Here is a 17,813-nt window from a genome sequence, read left to right as displayed (position 1 = left end):
GCAAGACCACTGAGAGAACAGGTATCAACTGAACTACTCAGGACCACTGAAAATGCCCGGTCTCCCAACTCTGCCCAGGGCCTCATGTGGCTAAAGCTTGTTTGCTCATTGCTTCCAGCCACTGTCACATAACTATATCACTGTAAACTCAAAATCACCAGTTTCATCAGGACCCTCACTGCTTACCCTCTCCCACAGATGACCTTATGCTCCTACTTCACAGAAAGAACAGAGAACTCCAAACTTTAAATGGGAATACCTTTAATTTCCTGTCACTAAACCTCCAGCTGCCTGATCTGTCTTCAGCCTCTCATCCTTCTCTTTCTGGTTCAGATATGGTAGTGGCTTTCAGGCAGACTTTTCACAGGGAGAGTACTTCTGGGATCACTGATTGGCTGTGGCTGAGTCCCTCTAACAACGCAACATTCAACTGTCTTGGTGCTGTTGTCCATATGAACAAATCTCATTTGGGACTGAATTGATCAGATATCTTGATTCATGTAGCCAGAACTGAAGGAAATATCAGGTTCTGCAATGTTGATTTCCCATGTCCCTGGATCACCTACATTAGAATCTTCAGGTGTATTTGTTTGAAATGAAGATTTCCTCTAACTGCCCCATCCTTTACTAGGAATGGATTCAAAGATTCTGCAATTTAACGATATCTTCACATAAAAGAATTTGTGTGTGCACTAAGTTTTGAGAGCCAGTGATATTGACCATAGCTAATTTGTCAAGTGAAAAGTTCTGGAATGTGTCTTCCATCATGAATGAATGTAGAGCTGCCTACCATGGTTCTTTAAAGGATAGGATCAATCACAAACCATGGGAATCCTCTTAGACCATTTTCTCATCAGAAAAATTTTAAAATGGTATGTCACATACTATACCCAATTCCAATATTTCCATCTCTACCAAAACACACATACTCACACAGAACCTGCTCTAATGCATGAAGGAACATGTTAGTCCCAACCTCAGGCCAATAAAGGGATTCAACTGTGAGAGTATCATAGTACTGCACAATACTAAAGCAATTTTTGTGAAATATAACATACCTTCAGAAAAGTACATAAAATGTAATTATCTGGTTCAAGAAATAATTATAAGGTGGGTATTCATGTAAGCACTACCTAAGTCAAAGAGAACATGACCAGCCCCCAAGAATCCCCTCATGTTCTTTCCCAACACCAGCCCCCTGGTTATTGTGTATTACTTGTATCATCTATTTACACATGCCTGCTTTTAACTTTATAGAAACAGCCTCATACAGTATATATTGTGTGTATGGCTTCTTTGACTCAATATTATGTTCATAAGATTCACCTAGTTTGTTGTATGTGGCTGAGTTTTCTGTATGATATTCCATTTGTATACTCATTCAACTTGTTTTGGTATTTGGGTTGTGTTCAGTTTGGGACTGTTAAGAGCACTGCCACTTTGGATCTTCTGAGCCGTGTCCCCCAGGGCATGTGCATATGAAATTCTCTAGGTTAATGGGATTTTCCTAGCAGTAGTATTGCTGGGTCTCAGCGTAAGCATGTTTAAAACTTTATGGGGTATTAACATAGAGTGTTTTTTATTCATTTCTAAATAATTATTAATTTCCTTCAATCTAAGGGTTAGTCATATACTACCATTTTTCCATTTTGGATTTTTTTAAAAAATAAAATTTATTTATTTAATTTTTGGGCTGTGTTGGGTCTTCATTGCTGTGCACAAGCTTTCTCTAGTTGCTGCAAGCAGGGGCTACTCTTCATTGTGGTGCATGGGCTTCTCATTGCGGTGGCTTCTCTTGTTGCGGAGCACGGGCTCTAGGCGTGCGGGCTTCAGTAGCTGTGGCATGCAGGCTCAGTAGTTTTGGTGCACGGGCTTAGTTGCTCCACGGCATGTGAGGTCTTCCTGGACCAGGACTTGAACCTGTGTCCCCTGCATTGGCAGGCAGATTCTTAACCACTGCACCACCAGGGAAGTCCCAACATTTTGGATTTTTAATGATATCTTTGTGTTATTATTAACTTCTGCAGAAGCATTATGATCAGAGAGGCTAGTTTTTATGATATTAATCCTTTGGAGTTTATTGAGGCTTCCTTTTTCCTAATTCATATTTTATTTCTATAAATGGGTAATGTGCTTCCAAAGAATTTGTGTTTTCTTTTTGTTGGGTGTAGAGTTTTATATTGTCTATTGGCACAAATTTATTACTATGTCTTTGATATTGCTGCTTATTTTTGTTTGTTTAAACTTTCAGTTTCTAAGGGTTGAAGGTTAAAATATCCAGCTACGATTGTTTTTCCTTTTTATGGATTGTTCTTACATTCTTAAAAAGTTTTTTTTGGAGTACAGTTGTTTTACAATGTTGTGTTACTTTCTACTGTACAGCAAAGTGAATCAGTTATACATATACATATACATATATCCACTCTTTTTAAGATTCTTTTCCCACATAGGTTATTACAGAGTATTGAGTAGAGTTCCCTGTGTTATATAGTAGGCTCTTTTTAGTTATCTCTTTCATATATAGTAGTGTGTATATGTCAATCCCAACTTCCCAATTTATCCCTCCCCCCTTCTCCCTGGTAACCATAAAATTGTTTTCTACATCTATGACTCTATTTCTGTTTTGTAAATAAATTCATTTGTCATATTTTAGATTCCACATATAAGTGATATCATATGATGTTTGTCTTTTTCTATCTGTCTTACTTCACTCAATATGACAATCTCTAGGTCCATCCATGTTGCTACAAAGGGAACCCTCCTACACTGTTGGTGCAGCCACTATGGAGAACAGTATGAATGTCCCTTAAAAAACTAAAAATAGAACTACCACATGACCCAGCAATCCCACTACTGGGCATATATCCAGAGAAGACCATAATTTGAAAAGATACATGCACCCCAATGTTCATAGCAGCACTATTTACAATAGCCAAGACATGGAAGCAACCTAAATGTCCATCAACATAGGAATGGATAAAGAAGATGTGGTACATATATACAATGGAATATTACTCAGCCATAAAAAAAACAAACTAATGCCATTTGCAGCAACATGGATGGACATAGAGATTGTCATACTAAGTGAATTCAGACAGAACATGTTCTCTAACCACAGTAGAATTAAGCTAGAAATCAGTAACAAGCACTAACTAGAAAAATCTCTACATATTTGAAAAAAGTCAATTTAACAAACTTGACCTAATGGAGTCATATATCTGTATGCACCTATATCTAAATATCTATTTCTATACTTATACCTATAGCTATAATTACATCTACATCTTCATCTATGCCTATTTTCCACCAAGCAACTTGAAAGTACAGTTTTTCCCAGCACATGTGTAGAATTTACAAAAATTGGCCATAGTATGTCCAGAAAGTAAGTCTCAACAAATTGCAAAGGAGTGAAACAACAAAGACAAATACTGTATGATATCACTTATACGTGGAATATAAGAAATAATACAAACGAACTTATTTACAACCTCCTAGCTATTCTCCTAGCTCTCTCATTCTTCTACTTCCTCCATACCTTTGATCTTTGATCTTATTGAGAGCTTTGCCCCTTGATCTCTACTTGCTGACCATCTGTTCTCTCCTTTTCTCTCATCTCATTGATTTGGTTTGGTGAAATTCTCCTCTCTACTTTCTTTTCCTGTTTATGTGAAGACTTACTAAGTTGTAAATACATCCACCACCACTTATCCTTGTATATTAGCAACATCTCCTGCATCCCCACATCCAGTCATGGCCCATATGCAATCAGTTGTTGATTTTAAATTCTATGTACTTCTCATTGTGCCTTCTACTACTACCTTCAGCATTCCTTACACAGATTTTGCTATATCTGTATTGCATTATTGCCCCTCTTTTATCCTTTCTCCACATTGCTTCCAGAGTGGTACTTCCACAACACAAATCACTTCCCTAATTAAAGCCTTTTGGTGGCTTACTGTAGTCTTAAGGATAAGTCCAAACTACTGATTCTGGTATGCAAGGCGCCTTCCTGCCTCTTTACCCTTGTTTCCCACCATTCTATCTCATCAAATCCTTTGCTGCAGTCACACTGAAACATTAGAAGTGCCCCAAATGCATAATATGCTTCCACACCTCTGTGACTTTCTTTGAATGCTCTGTTCCCTCTGCTTGGAGATCCCTTTTCCCTTCATCACTTCTCTCTCTAAGAAACTTTTCACAATTCAAAACTTAGTTTTCCTTATACTCCTGTGTGCTCACTTTGCACTATTATGGCACTTATCCAACTGAACTGTGACCATTACTCTGCTAGCCAAGAAACTTTTTGCCACTAGACTTTGAGCGACTTTGAGGTCAGAGATAATGTCTTATTCTTTCTGTCCTTGTTGCAAGATTAAGGCTACATACATAGTAGGTGCTCTTTTAATACCTTTTTATTGGTTGAGTGAAGAAATGAACTAGTATGGTCCTAATGATGCCTTGGGAAAAATAATGCAATATTTTTCTAGATTTTAGACAATTTATTTCTCACAAGACAGAGCTAAATAAGAGTAAAACCTTTTTATTTAGTACCTCAAATTATATGTGAGTCAAGTAGGATTGCTGTAAAGACTGCCCAGAGATTTGTTATCTAGCTATGGCTTGGCAAGAGACGGCCTCAAAATCAATCTTTGAGTTTATCAGTGAGTCTTGAGAGAGCAAGAAACAAATTTGAATTTTATATGCACACAACTCTTGGAAGTCTGAGTAGTTGGGAAACATGATGGAGATTGATATTAAGGAGACCTGTTCAGTTTCAAGCCTCAGCAGGCCAGCTCCTCTGTGGTTTAAAGCACACCTAATAATGCACAAAGTAGCACCAGTGTCACTGACTTTCCTTAGCCACACACTGAGGAGTCCCAAAGTCCAGCCTCACTGAAAGACAAAGCTGTTAATCTTAGTGTAGCTGTGAGGAGACTTGTAATGCAGCCTCTAGAGCTAAAGAGTCAGGAAAAAAAGGGTTTCAAAGAAATACAGTTACCACAGATCATTACTCTTGCTGTATATGGACCTAGGACATAAAGTAGGGGAAAAATAGGGTGAAAGATGGCAACCTCTTTACAAGGCCTACATTCTGGATTTTCTTTCATTCCTTACCCCAAACCAGGAAGTTAGAGGCAGCAGTTCCCTTCTCATGGGGGTGCAAAGAAACATCTGAAAGAAGACACAGCAATGAGAAGCCTCAATCTGCCTTCTTCTCCCAGTTCAGACCCAGCTCAGGCTGGAGGCTGTCTAGTTAGAGCCCCAATCCCCCTCTCCACTCCCACAGCTCCACTGAGCCCAGGATCCAGCCATGACAAGTGGAATACATGGCTCTTGCTCTGCTCCCTCGCCATAGCCTCCTTTAGGTATGCCTGATGGCTATCAAGGACGCACAGAGCAGGATGGCCAGAGGAAGGACCCAGAGCACCTAGGGATGGCCCAAAGAGAAAGCCTGACTATACATTAGCCAGCGAAGGCCAACCCTGGCAGGAAAGGCAGCAAAGAGCACAGTTCTCCCCTTCTAGCTCTTCTGGAGTCCATCTTTCCTCTAGACCCTTTGGATGCCCACATCATGTCTTGATTGAAGGAGAAATACTGATGAAAGATGGGGGCTAAGGATTGGTTGGAGACTGGAAAACATTAGGATCCAGGCTCTGGAAGCTTCCTGGAATGAATCTTGGGAGCTGCTTCTTAGCTTTGAGGGTTTGGAGTAGGGGAAGCCAAGAGAGGATCAGGAAGAGAGCTGTCTTGGCTGTTCTGTTTATTGCTACACTTCCAGCATTTAGAATGGTGCCTGGCACATAGTAGGTGCTCAGTTAAAGGAAATGCTTATTAACTCACTGACTGAATGAACACATGAACAAATGACTATAAGAAAGGGTAAGACTTCAATGATAAAGATGACACAGGGCTTCCCTGGTGGCGCAGTGGTTGAGAGTCCGCCTGCCGATGCAGGGGACACGGGTTCGTGCCCCGGTCCGGGAAGATCCCACATGCCGTGGAGCGGCTGGGCCCGTGGGCCATGGCCGCTGAGCCTGCGCGTCCGGAGCCTGTGCTCCACAACAGGAGAGGCCACAGCAGTGAGAGGCCCGCGTACCGCAAAAAAAAAAAAAAAAAAAAAAAAAAAAAAAGATGACACAGAGAGCAGAAAAAGGCCAGAGCTTATTAGAAGAGCACCAAATAGGTTGGTATTACTAGGTATATAGAGCTAGTGGAACCTTTTGTGTAGGTCTTGAATGCCATGCTTATTTTGTTTGCAGTAGAGTCCACAAAAGTTTCTTCACAGGAATTTGACATGTTCAGAGTTGGTTTTTAGGAAGTTTAATTTGGCAATAATATGAAATATGGATATGTGGGGAAAGAGATGAAAATAAGAGAAAAGGTAGGATGCAAAGTAGGAGCAAAAGTTCAGGCAATAAGTAGTGAAGACAATGATACTGAGGCTTGGGGATAACATTGAACAACTACAAATTTCATCCTCTGCCCCTGGGAGTGCAAACTGTTACAACCACTTTGCAAGATAATTGGCATTGCCTAGTAAAATTGAGCTTGGGAAAACTCGATAACCTGGACATTTAATACGTAGGCATATACTCTAGATTAGGGGTGCTCAACCTCAACATCATTGACATTTTGGGCCAGATAATTCTTTGTTGTGGGTCCTGTCGTCTGCACTGTAGGATATTTAGCAGTATCCCCAGCCTCTACTTATTAGATGCTAGTGCCACTTCTACAGTAATGATAACCAAAAATGTCTCCAGATATTGACAAATGTACTCTCAGGTGAAAAAATCACCCCTGGTTGAGAATCACTGCCATAGAAAAACTCTTGTACATGGGCATCAGTGAATATGTATGAGAAGGTTCATAGCACCATAATTTGCAAAAGCATAAAACTGGAAACAACCCACATGTCCATTAACAGGAGAACAGTGAGATTTTCATATAATGAATAACTATACAGCAGTGAAAATTAATTACTACTGCTACACACATCAACATAGATAAATCTCACAAAGTTGGGAGAAAAAAGGAAGAGGCAAAAACATAATAATATAGTATGATTGCATTTATATTAAGTCCCAACATGGACAAAATAAAATAACATTGTTTAAGGGAACATACCTTATAAAGTGAACATATAAAGAAAAACAAGTGAATGATGACAAAATTCAGGATAGTGGTTACCTCTGGGAGGGAATGAGGAGAGGACTCAGAGAGGGCACATGTGGTTTTCAGAGGTATTGATTATGTTCTAGCTCTCAAGCTTGGTGATGGGTATACAGGTTTTCATTTTATTATGATATATACTGTGTGGAAGCAGCCATCGTGGGACCTGCCACCCCTCTTCAGAATTGCCCAATTAGTGCCCTGGGCCTGGAACATTCCTCTATATGGAATATAGTTGTCCCTTAGTGCCAGATTCTTCTTCCTTATTAGGAGAAAACTTTCCCTTCTTCTAGGTATACAGTGAATGCCCTTTTTTGCTTAAATGTGTCATGTGGCGCCTGGCCAGCCCCACCCGTATTTCTGCCCCCTGCAGGAAAAGAACAGGGTCTTCACTTGCAGCGTAATTGTCCCGTGTCAGCTATCAGGAGGGATCAGCTATCAGGCTGTGGGAGACCAGTGTACACTACTGACGCTGACCTTGGTGTGTCTCTTCTCCTGTGTGTGAGGAAAGCCTTGTTTCAACTGGTGCCTTGTGTGCTGAGCCCTCCTTGGCTGCTCTGAGCCCACAGAAGGTGCAGTGGGCCAATGCCTTGGGATCCTCCTTCTGGTAGTGGGAATTGTTATGATCTTTGGTTTCCTTCAAGTGGAAATCTTCACTTGAGATTGGTAGCTGCATCTGCCTGCTTGACATTTACCTTACATATATACAATTTTCTCTTTGTGTGTATCAAATATTACATAATATTAAGGAAGTAATGGGGTCCAACATAAGGCAGGAAGAATGGAGAGGAGGGCATCAGAGTCAATAACTAAATGGATGTTGGATGAGAGAGAAAAGCCAACCTTTAGGTACCTCTTGAGTAGATGCAAGAATAGTTTTAAGCTTGTTTTCTTCATAGATTTGAGATCAATGGCTCCTTACCTTCTCAATATATGAGTGAGTCACAAGACTTGACTACATGTGTTGTACAATAACTGCATGTTTAACAAAAATCCATTATCGGAGAATTCTGCCCCATTAGACTTCTAAAACGTGTACTCATTTATATTCCTTGAAGTCATAAGCATCTGAAAATAGGGGGCTTAGAATAAAAGTGATTCTTCATCTCTAACTTTAGTATCATTAGAGTATCTCCAACAGGTACAGAAAGATGTTTCCAACTCTGGCATCCACTCTGTCCCCCCCTTATTTTTCTCACTGGTCATCCTCCAGGTAGAGGAATGAAAGGCAAATTCATGACCAAATCTCTTCAAAAGACTGAGCCATAACCAAGGAAAACATCAAAACATCTTAACCTTTCCTGAGTGTGTTGGGGAGGAGAGGCTGGACTTTTCCTAGAAGAGGCACAAGGTGTTCAAGGTTGAAGGACTGGAGGACTCACTGAGAACATGTTTTACCCATGTGAAAATAGAAAACCCCACAAATACGCAGAGAAACAGGAAATGCAGGAAATGGCCCTGACCCAAATTTAGGGACGAGCATTCAGACACTCAGGGAAGTCCGATACATTAGAGCTGTATTGGACTGCTAAGAGCAGCACGTCTAACTTCTGCATGTGAATATGAGAGGGGAACTGGGGCCCAGAGAGTGAAAGCTTCTTGATCAAGTTCTCCTAGCTATGCAGAGGCAGAGTTGAGGTTGGAGTCCAGATCTCCTATTCCAAGCTCAATGCCTTTGTTGTTTCAGAGGTTAAGATTACACAAGAAGCCATGGATATTGACATTTTGAATGTCAGAGCTGGAAGTATCCTTAGATTTTGGAGATTTGGTAAAATTCCCCCTTTATACTGGTGAGAAAACTCAGACCCAGAGAAGAGGACTTGTAAAACTCATATCCATAGGGTAGGCAATGGGGAAGGGAAGATGGATGTAAAGTGGGGAAGAGCAAGGACAGGCTGGGACCCAAAAGCATGAGCTGGAGCCCTCAAGGGTAGACTAAAATCCATGTCAGTTCTCGTTGCCTCTGCCCTTGATGATGTGGGTATCATATAGAAGTTAGACATTTGGCCCTTTGTCATTGAGTTAAACCACACCTGGTTCAGAAGTCAGAGAAGCTGAAATAGGATCCAGAGGAAGGTGGAGCAGCTGAAGGCCTGACTACTGCTTTAAGTCAACAAGGTAAGTCAGCATATAAGTGACAATGTGTGTGAGCAACAAAATAGCAGCTGCTTACCTTCTACCTTCTAACTCTCCCATAAGAATCTCTCTTTTGGCCCACTGCACTACAGGAAGGTAATTCTGTGAAATGTAGTTCAGTTTAGCCAAGTTGACATATTACAAAGCCAAGTGCTATGTGGAGACATAGGTGGGGAATACTGTCTGACTGAAAGGGAGAATGTATACCAGGCAGAGGGGGCATAAATGGGAGGTGTGGACTGTGTTTGGGGATCAGCAAATAGCCTAGTTTGTCAGACACTTGTGTTATATATAGGAAATATGCAGATATTAACCTGAAAAGGAAGGTTTGGACAATATTAAGTGGCTCTTGAATGCCAGGGTGATCAAACTAATACCATAATGAATGGAGAAATCATTGAACTTTGCTGAGCAGGTAAATGGCATTCTGGGAAACTTAATCTGCCAGTAAGTACAGGGTGGATCAGACAAGGGAGACACTGACAGGAGAGAAGCTTGGTGCAAACACAGGACTTGAACTCATTTCGGCTCCATTCTAGTTTTCAAGCATTGGAGAGACTTGAGAAGGAATGGGAATGGCTCAACAGCTCCATGGCATGCAGTTGCCAGCTCTTCTTCTCTACCCGATCCTGCAGACCCTCTGGCTCTAGTCACCAATTGCTCCTCCCATCTCTCAAATATCCCTCCCTCATCCAAGAGGTTTTGTAACCATCGGTGGTTACTCTGAAAATGAAAGAGGCAGGGTTTCCCTGAGAGGATGAGTGCCCAGGAATGTCTCAAGAGGTTGTCAGAAGCTGGCTGTACACCCAGGCCCATGAAGCTGTGCTCTGGGAGATAGAGGTGGACAGATTTGCACATTAGAAGGAAAAAAGATGAAAGGAGAAGGCCCTTATTGCCTTGAGATTTGCAATAACTCTTCAGCTCTCACCTCAGTAGGTGGTAGGAGAAAGCACTTCATCTGTAGGTGCACCACACTTAGTATATGATTGGAAAGTCCAACAGATCAGCACCCCAGTGCCAGCCCTGGAGCTTGGAGTCAGAGCTCCAGGTATGCAACCTCAGTTTCTTCATGTGCAGAGTTGAAGTCATAACAATCCCCACATTGTCTACCTCAGAGCTGCAGTAAGGGTCCCAGGAGATGGGAGCTGTGAAAGCACTTGGTAAACTGTAAAGAGCCATGCTCAATGGCTGAGTCATCATTGTGGTTATTATAAAAGAGGATCTTTACTGGCCTGAGCAATGCTGTGGACCCAGTGGTGCTTAATTAAAGAATTCCCAACGCTGCTGTTGCAACTAAGCATTTGACTTAGGAGGAAAATTTGCAGTTAGGAAAAGAAACTGGGTAACTTCCATTGTGAAGTAAAGGTAACATAGAAGTCATCAGTAAGGGTCTGAGAAAAGGGGTCCCTCCTGCTGACTCTATCACCTCTTCATTCCCTCCTCTGGATGTCTCTCTTTTCAGCCTTTGCTTCTCTCACTTTTTCCATCGACTGAGTTCATCTTACATCGCACCTCCTGAACCTCTCTCCATTTCTCCTTTCCCCTGAATTCATTCTCATTATCTCTCACTTCTTTTCTTTGTTTACTAAATTCTCTCCTTTGCTTGTCTTTTTCTGTCTGTCTTTACATTTCACTCTGTCTCTCTCTGTCCCTTTCTCTTTCTGTTTCTCCTCTCCCCTCCCCTCTCTGTCTCTCTCTCTCACACACACACATGCATACACACACAGTTTTAAAACCATTTCTCTCTGCTGAGAAGCTCAGGAAGGAGAGGCTCCCAGCCAGTGTTGCTAGGTAACCCAATATCACATGGCCAGCCCTACATTTTCTGTCTGCTTCTTCAGAGCTCTGCTGCTTATACTCTGTGCTATAGCTCAAACTGAGCAGATCTGAAGAAAGAAAGGGCCCATTTGATTCATTTATATTTGGCCAAAGGTATCAGCTTTGCTTTGGGATATCTATGTTACTGGAAATACAGTAGGAAAAAAAGCTAAGGAAATAAGAACTATAACAATATGACATACATTTTTATGAACAACTCTCTGGAGTGAGGAGAGGGGAGGTTCTTTTTTTTTTAAAACAGGTTTAAATTTTATTTATTTTACTGGTTACATAATAACTGTTCATCATAGAACCATTTAAACACTATAAAGAGTAGAAAAAAGAAAAAAAAGCAACTGTACTGCAACTGTAAACCATTGTCTATAGCTATACTAGCTACTTAAGTTTAATTAAAATTAAATAAATTAAAGATTTGGTTCCTCGGGTCACACTAACCACATTTCACGTGCTCAGTAGCCACACGCATCTCCTGGCTACTGGTTTGGACAGTGCAGCATGAATAGAACACATTTCCATCATCATAGAAAGTTCTGATTGGTGGCCCTGAGTAATTTAACCTCTTTTACATAGTTCTCTGGGACAGTGAACAAATACATATAATTTTATATAAATGGAGTATTTTGCATGCTGTTTTATTGTTGGACTCTTTCGTTATTCTCTCTTATATACAGCTTATTTTTTCTTGCTCTGACCCCTCCCCTCTCTTGTTGGGATAAGCCAGGTGGGTAGGAGCCCTTCTGGGCCTTCCAGAGGGGAGGTTATTAACTTGTATCCATGGAACTCCTAGGTATGTACAGTATAGAGAGGCCACAAGCATTGCAAGATCCCTTGAAATGTCATGTAAAATCAAATATTTATAATTATTTGCACATTATTCTTTGTTGTGAGGATTTATAGCTTTCATGAAATTCTCAAAGGGAAAAAGGCTTTCCAGGTAGTTCTTACATGGGTTTCCAACTCCTAAATTCTCTGTGCTGAATGTTTTCCATTGCCCATCCTCATACCCAAGCTTTCTAATTCTCCATCCTGCTTTGACTTAAATGCTCTGCTTCATTGGGCCCCCTTGCCCTCTGGCTTCAAGGTGGGTTCAGCCAATGGGAGGCACTAAGAGAAGATCAAAGAGAGAGGTTGGAGGAGAGTGTGGACAGAGTATTTATTCCCCAGGATTCTCCCCGCCTACTTGCCAGAACTTTGTTGTGCGCTTCTGCTGAAGATCACAAATCCTGTCTTGCAGCTCTATCCATATAGATACCATCTCCTTCTGGATTCTGGTAACTGCTATGTCCTCTTACTCCTTTAGACATAGGGATAGTAAGGGCTCCTGCAGTTAACATTCCCAGGGAACTTTGTTGGTTTCCTTAAACCATGACCACACCTTACTAAAGAGTCTCTTTATTAAACCCTTCTCAAATAACCAAGTTTGAAAGAGTTATACATTTCCTCTAGGACCCTAATAAATGGGGTCATAAAAAATTAAAAGGTGCAGGCAATGAGCTTCAAGATGGTAGAAGAGTAAGACGCAGAGATCAGTTTCCTCCCCACAGATACATCAGAAATACATCTACACGTGGAACAACTTCTACAGAACACCTACTGAACGCTGGCAGAAGACCTCAGACCTCCCAAAAGGCAAGAAACTCCCCACGTACCTGGGTAGGGAAAAAGAAAAAAGAATAAACAGGGACAGAAGGATAGGGATGGGACCTGCACCAGTGGGAGGGAGATGTGAAGGAGGAAAGGTTTCCACACACTAGGAAGCCCCTTCGCGGGCGGAGACTGCGGGTGGCGGAGGGGGGAAGCTTCGGAGCCGCGGAGGAGAGCACAGCAACAGGGGTGCGGAGGGCAAAGCAGAGAGATTCCCGCACAGAGGATTGGTGCCGACCGGCACTCAGCAGCCCGAGAGGCTTGTCTGCTCATCCGGCGGGGCGGGCAGGGCTACGAGCTGAGGCTCCGGCTTTGGGCGGAGCGCAGGGAGAGGACTGGGGTTGGCGGAGTGAACACAGCCTGCAGGGGGTTAGTGCACCGCGGCTAGGCGGGAGGGAGTCCGGGGAAATGTCTGGACCTGCCGAAGAGGCAAGAGACTTTTTCTTCCCTCTTTGTTTCCTGGTGCGTGAGGAGAGGGGATTCAGAGCGCTGCTTAAAGGAGCTCCAGAGACGGGCGTGAGCCGCGGCTAAAAGCGCGGACCACAGAGACGGGCATGAGACGCTAAGGCTGCTGCTGCCACCACCAAGAAGCCTGTGTGAGAGCACAGGTCACTATCCACACCCCCTTCCGGGGAGCCTGTGCAGCCCGCCACTGCCAGGGTCCTGGGATCCAGGGACAACTTCCCCCGGAGAACGCACAGCGCGCCTCAGGCTGGTGCAACGTCACACCGGCCTCTGCCGCCGCAGGCTCACCCCGCACTCCGTGCCCCTCCCTCCTCCACCGGCCTGAGTGAGCCAGAGCCCCCGAATCAGCGGCTCCTTTAACCCCATCCTGTCTGAGTGAAGAACAGATGCCCTCCGGCGACCTACACACAGAGGCAGGGCCAAATCCAAAGCTGAGCCCCTGGGAGCTGTGAGAACAAAGAAGAGAAAGGGGAATCTCTCCCAGCAGCCTCAGGAGCAGCGGATTAAAGCTCCACAATCAACTTGATATACCCTGCATCTGTGGAATACCTGAATAGACAACGAATCATCCCAAATTGAGGAGGTGGACTTTAGGAGCAAAGATATATATATATTTCCCCCTTTTTCTCTTTTTGTGAAGGTTTATGTGTATGCTTCTGTGTGTGATATTGTCTGTATAGCTTTGCTTTAACCATTTGTCCTAGGGTTCTGTCTGTCCATTTTTCTTGTTTGTTTTTTTACATTAAATTTTTTTTCTTAATAATTATTTTTTTCATTTTACTAACTTTATTTTATTTTATTTTACTTTATTTTATTTTATCTTCTTTATTTCTTTTCTTTCTTCTTTCTTTCTTTCTTTCTTTCTTTCTTTCTTTCTTTCTTTCTTTCTTTCTTTCTTTCTTTCTTTCTTTCTTTCTTTCTTTCTTTCTTTCTTTCTTTCTTTCTTTCTCTCTATTTTTTCTCCCTTTTATTCTGAGCCGTGTGGATGAAAGGCTCTTGGTGCTCCAGCCAGGCATCAGGGCTGTGCCTCTGAGGTGGGAGAGCCAACTTCAGGACACTGGTCCACAAGAGACCTCCCAGCTCCATGTAATATCAAATGGCAAAAATCTCCCAGAGATCTCCATCTCAACACCAACACCCAGCTTCACTCAATGACCAGCAAGCTACAGTGCTGGACATCCTATGCCAAACAACTAGCAAGACAGGAACACAACCCCATCCATTAGCAGAGAGGCTGCCTAAAATCATAATAAGGCCACAGACACCCCAAATAACACTACCAGACCTGGACCTGCCCACCAGAAAGACAAGATCCAACCTCATCCACCTAAACACAGGCACTAGTCCCCTCCACCAGGAAGCCTACACAACCCACTGAACCAACTTTAGCCACTGGGGACAGACACCAAAAACAATGGTAACTAAGAACCTGCAGCCTGCAAAAAGGAGACCCCAAACACAGTAAGATAAGCAAAATGAGAAGACAGAAAAACACACAGCAGATGAAGGAGCAAGGTAAAAACCCACCAGACCTAATAAATGAAGAGGAAATAGGCAGTCTACCTGAAAAAGAATTCAGAATAATGAGAGTAAAGATGATCAAAAATCTTGGAAGTAGAATAGAGAAAATACAAGAAACAGTTAACAAGGACCTAGAAGAACTAAAGAACAAACAAACAATGATGAACAACAAAATAAATGAAATTAAAAATTCTGTAGAAGGGATCAATAGCAGAATAACTGAGGCAGAAGAACGGATAAGTGACCTGGAAGATAAAATAGTGGAAATAACTACTGCAGAGCAGAATAAAGAAAAAAGAATGAAAAGAACTGAGGACAGACTCCGAGACCTCTGGGACAACATTAAACGCATCAACATTCAAATTATAGAGGTCCCAGAAGAAGAAGAGAAAAAGAAAGGGATTGAGAAAATATTTGAAGAGATTATAGTTGAAAACTTCCTTATTATGGGAAAAGAAATAGTTAATCAAGTCCAGGAAGCACAGAGAGTCCCATACAGGATAAATCCAAGGAGAAACACGCCAAGACACATATTAATCAAACTATCAAAAATTAAATACAAAGAAAAAATATTAAAAGCAGCAAGGGAAAAACAACAAATAACACACAAGGGAATGCTCATAAGGTTAACAGCTAATCTTTCAGCAGAAACCCTGCAAACCAGAAGGGAGTGGCAGGACAAATTTAAAGTGATGAAGGAGAAAAACCTACAACCAAGATTACTCTACCCAGCAAGGATCTCATTCAGATTTGATGGAGAAATTAAAATCTTTACAGACAAGCCAAAGCTAAGAGAATTCAGCACCACAAAACCAGCCTTACAACAAATGCTAAAGGAACTTCTCTACTTAGGAAACACAAGAGAAGGAAAAGACCTACAATAAAAAACCCAAAACAATTAAGAAAATGGGAATAGGAACATACATATCGATAATTACCTTAAATATAAATGGATTAAATGCTCCAGCCAAAAGACATAGACTGGCTGAATGGTTACAAAAACAAGACCCGTATATATGCTGTCTACAAGAGGCCCACTTCAGACCTAGGGACACATACAGACTGAAAGTGAGGGGATGGAAAATGATATTCCATGAAAATGGAAATCAAAAGAAAACTAGAGTAGCAATTCTCATATCAGACAAAATACACTTTAAAATAAAGACTATTACAAGAGACAAAGAAGGACACTACATAATGATAAAGGGATTGATCCAAGAAGAAGATATAACAATTGTAAATATTTATTCACCCAACATAGGAGCACCTCAATACATAAGGCAAATACTAACAGCCATAAAAGGGGAAATCAATAGTAACACAACAATAGTAGGGTACTTTAACAACCCACTTTCACCAATGGACAGATCATCCAAAATGAAAATAAATAAGGAAACACAAGCTTTAAATGATAGATGAAACAAGATGGACTTACTTGATATTTATAGGACATTCCATCCAAAAATAACAGAATACACATTCTTCTCAAGTGCTCATGGAACATTGTCCAGGATAGATCATATCTTGGGTCACAAATCAAGCCTTGCTAAATTTAAGAAAATTGAAATTGTATCAAGTATCTTTTCTGACCACAATGCTATGAGACTAGATATAAATTACAGTAAAAGATCTGTAAAAAATACAAACACATGGAGGCTAAATAATACACTACTTAATAACGAAGTGATAACTGAAGAAATCAAAGAGGAAATGAAAAAATACCTAGAAACAAATGACAATGAAAACACGATGACCCAAAACCTATGGGATGCAGCAAAAGCAGTCCTTAGAGGGAAGTTTATAACAATACAATCCTACCTTAAGAAACAAGAAACATCTCGAATAAACAACCTAACCTTACACCTAAAGCAATTATAGAAATAAGAACAAAAAACCCCAAAGTTAACAGAAGGAAAGAAATCATAAAGATGAGATCAGAAATAAATGAAAAAGAAATGAAGGAACCTACAGCAAAGATCAGTAAAACTAAAAGCTGGTTCTTTGTCAAGATAAACAAAATTGATAGACTCATCAATTGATAGACTCATCAATAGACTATTGATTTGAGAAGACTCAAATCAATAGAATTAGAAATGAAAAAGGAGAAGTCACAACTGACACTACAGAAATAAAAAGGATCATGAGAGATTACTACAAGCAACTCTATGCCAATAAAATGGACAACCTGGAAGAAATGGACAAATTCTTAGAAATGCACAACATTCCGTGACTGAACCAGGAAGAAATAGAAAATATGAAAGACCAATCAAAAGCACTGAACTTGAAACTGTGATTAAAATCTTCCAACAAACACAAGCCCAGGACCAGATGGCTTCACAGGCGAATTCTATCAAACATTTAGAGAAGAGCTAACACCTATCCTTCTCAAACTCTTCCAAAATATAGCAGAGGGAGGAACACTCCCAAACTCATTCTACAAGCCACTATCACCCTGATACCAAAACCAGACAAAGATGTCACAAACCAAGAAAGCTACAGGCCAATATCACTGATGAACATACATGTAAAAATCCTCAACAAAGTACTAGCAAACAGAATCCAATAGCACATTAAACGGATCATACACCATGATCAAGTGGGGTTTATTCCAGGAATGCAAGGATTCTTCAATATATGCAAATCAATCAACGTGATACACCATATTAACAAATTGAAGGAGAAAAACCATATGATCATCTCAGTAGATGCAGAGAAAGCTTTCAACAAAATTCAACACCCATTTATGATAAAAACCCTGCAGAAAGTAGGCATAGAGGGAACTTTCCTCAACATAATAAAGGCCATATATGACAAACCCACAGCCAACATCGTCCTTAATGGTGAAAAACTGAAAGCATTTCCACGAAGATCAGGAACAAGACAAGGTTGCCCACTCTCACCACTCTTATTCAACATAGTTTTGGAAGTTTTAGCCACAGCAATCAGAGAAGAAAAGGAAATAAAAGGAATCCAAATTGGAAAAGAGAAGTAAAGCTGTCCCTGTTTGCAGATGACATGATACTATACACAGAGAATCC

Source organism: Leucopleurus acutus (assembly GCF_964270905.1).
Source record: "Leucopleurus acutus genome assembly, chromosome: X".
NCBI classification, from domain to species: Eukaryota; Metazoa; Chordata; class Mammalia; order Artiodactyla; family Delphinidae; genus Leucopleurus; species Leucopleurus acutus.
The sequence above is the reverse complement of the archived record's forward strand: the minus strand, read 5'-3'. Positions refer to the sequence as shown.